Source organism: Carya illinoinensis, chromosome 5, assembly GCF_018687715.1.
Source record: "Carya illinoinensis cultivar Pawnee chromosome 5, C.illinoinensisPawnee_v1, whole genome shotgun sequence".
Taxonomy (NCBI): Eukaryota; Viridiplantae; Streptophyta; class Magnoliopsida; order Fagales; family Juglandaceae; genus Carya; species Carya illinoinensis.
Genome location: NC_056756.1, coordinates 22,921,592 through 22,930,551, shown reverse-complemented (window position 1 = coordinate 22,930,551; position 8,960 = coordinate 22,921,592). Strand labels below are relative to the sequence as shown.

The 8,960-nt window shown below is 31.2% G+C and overlaps 1 long non-coding RNA gene across 3 annotated transcripts; it reads left to right on the top strand.

Annotated features, from left to right (window-relative positions):
- Positions 1-3,979: 3,979 nt before the first annotated feature.
- LOC122309627 lies at positions 3,980-8,582 on the top strand. Of its 3 annotated transcripts, none has more exons than XR_006242475.1 (5): positions 3,980-4,226; positions 4,436-4,680; positions 4,890-5,135; positions 5,345-5,431; positions 8,121-8,582. It is a non-coding gene; the product is annotated as an uncharacterized LOC122309627 (long non-coding RNA). The 3 variants fall into 3 exon arrangements; XR_006242474.1 differs by lacking the exon at positions 8,121-8,582 and adding an exon at positions 5,837-7,923; XR_006242473.1 differs by lacking the exon at positions 8,121-8,582 and having other exon boundaries at positions 3,981-4,226; positions 5,345-7,923.
- Positions 8,583-8,960: the final 378 nt, after the last annotated feature.

The window sequence follows — 8,960 nt, the reverse complement described above, 5'->3', positions numbered from 1 at the left end:
ACATGTGCATATACACACATACACATATACATATGGATGCGTGATTGAGTTTGAAGAAGAGGAAATTGGAGTAAAGGTAATGATCTTAAAAATATTTGAGTTATTGTTATATTTTTTTGGTTCACTTTTTATGGAAAACATGACTTATTTTTTTGTTTTTTTTAAGTTTCAGACAAATAGTCGAGGCTTTGTTGGTTTCTCTGTCTTCTTCATTTGCTTCTTTTGCCGTTTCATGTTATCATCTCTTCTGCACTATTACTATTTAAGGTATATCCTCCGTTCCGGAGAAATTTAACTTAATAGTTTATTCTAGTTCATTTCAAATTTTAATACCAGAGTTAACTATTTTAATTCTTTAAATTTTTTACAATAATTCAAATGATTGAAACTTTAATGAGATTTATATTATCAATTAATCTGAAACATTAATTTTAATTGTTTCACTTACAAAAGAAGCACTTTTTTATACTGTTTATTATATTAGAATTAATATATATTATCTTATTACCAAGATTTTTAGATTAATAGATGTTATTTTTTCAAGGCGTTGAGACAATTTAATCGCAAAAGTTTTGGATAGCAGAACGAAAGGCGATATCTTTATATATTTCAATCAACTCAACTATGCATTGCAAGGTTAGTAGTTACTTACGATTTATTTACTTTTTTCTATTTTGCTACACATATTTTGGTACTCTCATCTAATTCAATTCTTAAGTTTCATACTAACGATATCTTAAAATGAATGAAACGAATGTTATTTACAACAGAATGAAGATTGCTGCGGAAGGAATTACTCATCCAAGGTTAGTAAATTAATCACTCTCTTAAACTTTTGTTTTCCATAAACGATACACACACAAATACATAAACAGAAACATACACATATACATACAAACACGAGCGCACACACACATATACTTACATACATACATACATACATACATACATACAACATATATACATACATCTATACATACATACATGCATACATACATGCATACATACATCCATACATATATGCATACACACACAAACACAGATGAACATATACATACATTCATACACACACAAACATACACAGACTCATGCATAGACATACACACACAAACACAAACATACATATATAAATACATGTGCATATACACACATACACATATACATATGGATGCGTGATTGAGTTTGAAGAAGAGGAAATTGGAGTAAAGGTAATGATCTTAAAAATATTTGACTTATTGTTATATTTTTTTGGTTCACTTTTTATGGAAAACATGACTTATTTTTTTGTGTTTTTTAACTTTCAGACAAATAGTCGAGGCTTTGTTGGTTTCTCTGTCTTCTTCATTTGCTTCTTTTGCCGTTTCATGTTATCATCACTTCTGCACTATTACTATTTAAGGTATATCCTCCGTCCCGGACAAATTTAACTTAGTAGTTTATTCTAGTTCATTTCAAATTTTTTTACCCTAGTTAATTATTTTAATTCTTTAAATTCTTTACAATAATTCAAATGATTGAAACTTTAATGAGATTTATATTATCAATTAATCTGAAACATTAAATTTAATTGTTTCACTTACAAAAGAAGCACGTTTTTATATTGTTTATTATATTAGAATTAATAGATATTATCTTATTACCAAGTTTTTTATATTTATAGATGTTAATTTTTCAAGTCGTTGAGACAATTTAATCGCAAAAGATTTGGATAGCAGAACGAAAGGCGATATTTTTATATATTTCAATCAACTCAACTATGCATTGCAAGGTTAGTAGTTACTTACGATTTATTTACTTTTTTCTATTTTGCTACACATATTTTGGTACTCTCATCTAATTCAATTCTTACGTTTCATACTAACGATATTTTAAAATGAAAGAAACGAATGTCATTTACAACAGAAAGACGATTGCTGCGGAATGAATGACTCAGCCAAGGTTAGTAAATTAATCACTTTCTTAAACTTTTTGTATTCCATAAACGATACACACACAAATACATAAACACAAACATACAAACACGCGCGCACACACACATACACTTACATACATACATACATACAACATATATACATACATCTGTACATACATACATCCATACATACATGCATACATACATCCATACATATATGCATACACACACATACACAGATGAACATATACATACATTCATACACGCACAAACATACACAGACTCTTGCATACACATACACACACAAACACAAGCATACATATATAAATACATGTGCATATACACACATACACATATACATATGGATGCGTGATTGAGTTTGAAGAAGAGGAAATTGGAGTAAAGGTAATGATCTTAAAAATATTTGAGTTATTGTTATATTTTTTTGGTTCCCATTTTATGGAAAACATGACTTATTTTTTTGTTTCATTTTAAGTTTCAGACAAATAGTCGAGGCTTTGTTGGTTTCTCTGTCTTCTTCATTTGCTTCTTTTGCCGTCTCAAGTTATCATCTCTTCTGCACTATTACTATTTAAGGTATATCCTCCGTCCCGGACAAATTTAACTTAGTAGTTTATTCTAGTTCATTTCAAATTTTTTTACCATAGTTAATTATTTTAATTCTTTAAATTCTTTACAATAATTCAAATGATTGAAACTTTAATGAGATTTATATTATCAATTAATCTGAAACATTAAATTTAATTGTTTCACTTACAAAAGAAGCACGTTTTTATATTGTTTATTATATTAGAATTAATAGATATTATCTTATTACCAAGTTTTTTATATTTATAGATGTTAATTTTTCAAGTCGTTGAGGCAATTTAATCGCAAAAGATTTGGATAGCAGAACGAAAGGCGATATTTTTATATATTTCAATCAACTCAACTATGCATTGCAAGGTTAGTAGTTACTTACGATTTATTTACTTTTTTCTATTTTGCTACACATATTTTGGTACTCTAATCTAATTCAATTCTTACGTTTCATACTAACGATATTTTAAAATGAAAGAAACGAATGTCATTTACAACAGAAAGACGATTGCTGCGGAATGAATGACTCAGCCAAGGTTAGTAAATTAATCACTTTCTTAAACTTTTTGTATTCCATAAACGATACACACACAAATACATAAACACAAACATACAAACACGCGCGCACACACACATACACTTACATACATACATACATACAACATATATACATACATCTGTACATACATACATCCATACATACATGCATACATACATCCATACATATATGCATACACACACATACACAGATGAACATATACATACATTCATACACGCACAAACATACACAGACTCTTACATACACATACACACACAAACACAAGCATACATATATAAATACATGTGCATATACACACATACACATATACATATGGATGCGTGATTGAGTTTGAAGAAGAGGAAATTGGAGTAAAGGTAATGATCTTAAAAATATTTGAGTTATTGTTATATTTTTTTGGTTCCCATTTTATGGAAAACATGACTTATTTTTTTGTTTCATTTTAAGTTTCAGACAAATAGTCGAGGCTTTGTTGGTTTCTCTGTCTTCTTCATTTGCTTCTTTTGCCGTCTCATGTTATCATCTCTTCTGCACTATTACTATTTAAGGTATATCCTCCGTCCCGGACAAATTTATCTTAGTAGTTTATTCTAGTTCATTTCAAATTTTTTTACCATAGTTAATTATTTTAATTCTTTAAATTCTTTACAATAATTCAAATGATTGAAACTTTAATGAGATTTATATTATCAATTAATCTGAAACATTAAATTTAATTGTTTCATTTACAAAAGAAGCACGTTTTTATATTGTTTATTATATTAAAATTAATAGATATTATCTTATTACCAAGTTTTTTATATTAATAGATGTTAATTTTTCAAGTCGAAATCATACCGAGCCGTTGGTTTTCTGGGTTTGAACTATCTTGTTTTATTCAACGTACTTTATTTTGATTTTTAATTTTCAGGCTAGTTCTCATTCTTGGCCCACTCGAAAAGCGTAAGATCTGCTCACGCTCAGTCCCTACATTTTGTTATTTAAATTTTCACAGATTCATTTTCTTCTCTCTTCCACGCCCTCTCTCTTCCCCCTCTGAACTCCAGTCTGTCCCTCTTTTCCTCTCTCCCTCTCTCTCTCGGCTAGCCCCATCACCGCCCAACTCGGACCGTTGTCGCATCGTCGTTCGTATTTTAATCGGCCCACACTTGCGGGGTAATATTTCCAGTTCCCTGAGATCGATTTCGATGAGTGTTTTGTTTACCTTATGACTTTTAACGTTTGAAACTTGTCGACTCTGAAGATTTAGATTACAGTTGAGAAATGTGGTTTGTTTGTGTTGAAATCATACCGAGCTGTTGGTTTTCTGGGTTTGAACTATCTTGTTTTATTCAACATACTTTATTTTGATTTTTAATTTTCAGGCTAGTTCTCATTCTTGGCCCACTCGAAAAGCGTAAGATCTGCTCACGCTCAGTCCCTACATTTTGTTATTTAAATTTTCACAGATTCATTTTCTTCTCTCTTCCACGCCCTCTCTCTTCCCCCTCTGAACTCCAGTCTGTCCCTCTTTTCCTCTCTCCCTCTCTCTCTCGGCTAGCCCCATCACCGCCCAACTCGGACCGTTGTCGCATCGTCGTTCGTATTTTAATCGGCCCACACTTGCGGGGTAATATTTCCAGTTCCCTGAGATCGATTTCGATGAGTGTTTTTTTTACCTTATGACTTTTAACGTTTGAAACTTGTCGACTCTGAAGATTTAGATTACAGTTGAGAAATGTGGTTTGTTTGTGTTGAAATCATACCGAGCTGTTGGTTTTCTGGGTTTGAACTATCTTGTTTTATTCAACATACTTTATTTTGATTTTTAATTTTCAGGCTAGTTCTCATTCTTGGCCCCACTCGAAAAGCGTAAGATCTGCTCACGCTCAGTCCCTACATTTTGTTATTTAAATTTTCACAGATTCATTTTCTTCTCTCTTCCACGCCCTCTCTCTTCCCCCTCTGAACTCCAGTCTGTCCCTCTTTTCCTCTCTCCCTCTCTCTCTCGGCTAGCCCCATCACCGCCCAACTCGGACCGTTGTCGCATCGTCGTTCGTATTTTAATCGGCCCACACTTGCGGGGTAATATTTCCAGTTCCCTGAGATCGATTTCGATGAGTGTTTTGTTTACCTTATGACTTTTAACGTTTGAAACTTGTCGACTCTGAAGATTTAGATTACAGTTGAGAAATGTGGTTTGTTTGTGTTGAAATCATACCGAGCTGTTGGTTTTCTGGGTTTGAACTATCTTGTTTTATTCAACATACTTTATTTTGATTTTTAATTTTCAGGCTAGTTCTCATTCTTGGCCCCACTCGAAAAGCGTAAGATCTGCTCTTGGAAATCTCAATGCGGTGGAGGATAAAACTCTTTCGATGGTATGGATGTTAAGTTTTTCTAGAATTTAGTTCTACCGCTCAGTTATTCATAGACAGTACTGGATTTATAACTGTATTTCGTTTTCTCCTTGGTCCGGTTATTTTTCTTAATATTGTTGTTGTTTGGTACTTATTCTTGAAGTCTAAGTTGCGTTTTCACCAAATGTCTCTGATAATAATATAATTTCCAATTCTGTTAAATACAAGGAAGATATGCTAGTTCAAAAAGGAAATTCTAATGCCATAATCTGTTTAACTGATTGCGTATACTTGTCTTAGAAAGAAGATAATACATATTGACAAGTTGTAAATGCTGAGTTTTCCTGGAAAGTTTTCTTTCTAATGTGATTTGTTTGCAAAGGGAATCCTAAGAGAGAGTTTAGACATATCCGTACTTGTTTACAGTGAGGCATACATGTGTATTCAGATAGATTAGTCGAGGAGGCTCAGAAGGCAGTCCCAAACTGATTTCAGTGTGGTAAGTTAGAAACTTTTAGCTAACTTCATATTTCATTTTTAATCTTAGTTCCAAACCTGCTGGAACACAAGTGTCAGTTATGGGCATGAAACTTTTCTTGCTTGTGTGTGTATAAAACTCATAAAAATATGAAGTAGATAATATGCTGGAAGAGGGAGGGAGAGTATATTGAGGAGCTTCTGCTAGCTTATGCTGTGTTGAGGAGGGTGGCCTTAGTTTTGGATGAAAAATGAGACAGAGACTGGCGACTTCACCTCGAGAACACTTCCAACATTGTACTTTAATCATATCCACTCTTAACCTCCCAAGAACCAAATGTGCCAACTTAAGCAGTTCAGGCTTTCTGTGCTGTTGCATTTTTGCATGACTTGCAATCTCTTTAGAGAGGGCTGGATGGTAGGTAAACTGCTTGTAAGGCCTACTTTTAATCTAAAGAAGATGAGAGATAACCTACATTTGCTGGAGATTCCCACATTTACACTGTTTTCATATGTGAAAGCTTGTTGGAAATTTCCATTTTCCACATTTCTAGTTCATGTTTTACTCTTGAATATAATCGTTTATATGGTTAGTAATGTTGCATTTGGTTGTTCACAGAAAAAATAAGTTTTTTTTAGTAAGTTAAACTTTAAAACGATCAAATGACAATTGGCACACACTTCCCCTGCATTTTCTATATTTTAATACTTGTGCTTATATTGTTTTCCTTTCTTTTCAAACTACCTAGAAATTGTTATTTGTATTCCAATATTTTCTTTTTTGTAATATATTGTTTACATGCTTTATGTATTTTAGGTACAAGGCTTGTCAGCCTGTGATGCTATTTTGCTAGTAATTTTTTTTTTCATAAAAACCTATTTCCAGCAGCTACAAATTGCTGGAAATATACATGCTTCTTTTGGCAATTAAAATAGCCGCAAATAAGCATGCTGCTCTAATTTTTTATGTTCTTTTCCTTTCTATTTTCTTATTTTTCGCTTTTCCTGAAATTTTTTTGATGTTTTTTGTCTGAGGTTTGGTTCTAATAAGCTGAAATGGAATTGGGTTTTGTTCTCGAACACATTTGCAGCTTAGTTTTCTTGTATTGAAAATTGTCATTGATCTCCCAAATATTAATATAGAATGGCTATTTGTTTTGGCAGGTGCTCAGGCTGTTGCCACCTGAGTTATATGCATGTATTTTCTTGCCATTGAGTGCTTTTCTTGCTATTGCTTTTATTTGTTTTTTTTTATTTTTTATTTAATGTATTGTAGTATTTGTGACACCATGAAAAAAAATAAAAAGGAAAATGGAATTATTGGCTGTAAGGGTAGGTTTAGTTGGTCTAAAGTTACTGAATCCCACTTTTAACATGCTTTATAGCACCTAAGTCAATTCAGAATATATCCAAACAATGCCTTATTAGATTATCCAACGTTTCTCACTTTTTCTTTTTCTTTTTCGTGAAGTAATTTATTTAACTAGTATTTTTTGTTTTTATGATGAAGCTTTACATTTATTATATAATCTTTTGATCGATTTCATTTGTTTTAACCTTTTTACTCATTGACAAAGATTATAATGTTCGAAGTTTTAATAAAATTTACAGTTATCCATGCAATTCAAAATATAAAATATATTAATTACTTTTCTTGCAAAGAATTGCTTTTATACCTTAGAGGCGTTGGAGCATTCATTTGCTGCAGCTTTGAATGGCTGAACAAAAGGGAATATGTATTTTTATTTTGTTAATAACTGCAATATATCATCAATAATGATCAATTGCTTGTATTATTGCATTGGAGGGCACATATTTACATACATATGGGTGCGAGAGGGCTTGATTTTTATTTTTATTTTTTAATTTCAGACAAATAGCAAGTCTTTTTGGTTTCTCTATCTTCTTCATTAGGGTTCTTTAGTTGTCTCATGCCATCATCTCTCATGGACTATTATTTCTCAAGGTCTATCCTTCATCCTAGATAAAATTATTTACCAGTCTTTAATTTGTTGCATTTCAAATTTATCAGCGTGATGGACTATTTTAATCTTTTTACTTGTTTACACATTACTCAAATGTTTGAAGTTTTAAGGAAAGAATATATAAGATATTTTAGTTATTTCGTTTATAATATAATCACTTTTATATTGTATATTATTTCAAATATTATAATTAATATATACTATCTTATATTAAACATTTTATACTAATATATGCTATCTTTTTTAAGGTGTTGGGGCATTCAATTGCTGCAACCGTGGATGGCAGAACAAAAGAAGGTATATATATATATTTTTTTGTTTTATTAATTATTGTAATATTTCTGTGTAAGAAGGGCCGTGACTTGCATTTTTTACTTTATTTCCTTTTTTCCTCTCCATATTCTTGGTATTCTCGTCTAATACGTTTCTTAAGTTTGTTAAACTAATGATATTTTTGGAAGAATTAGAAGAAAGTAACGTACTACAGAAAAGCAATTGTTGAAGAAAGAGATTTCATGCAAGGTCAAGCTTTAATCAAATATCTCTCTCTTTCTATTTCTCTCTCTTTGCCTAAAACTCCTTAACACGCACGTAAACACATACATACACAAACAAGCACATACACACACATACATACTGACGTACGTATACATACACATATACGTCCATACACACACACATACACATACATACAAACAAACACATACATACATACATATACACATACACACACATACACATACATACATACTAACATACATACATATATATACATACACACACACATACACATACATACATACTAACATACATATACATACACATACATACTAACATACATATATATATATACATACACATACATACATACATACATAAATACACAAACAAACATACATACACACACACATACATATAAACAAACATATATGCATACAAACAAACATATATACAAATAGACATACATACACAAACACATACATACATACATACAAACAAACATACATACACAAATAAAAATATATACATACACACACATACATGCATGCATACATATACACATACACACATAGAGATATACATCCACA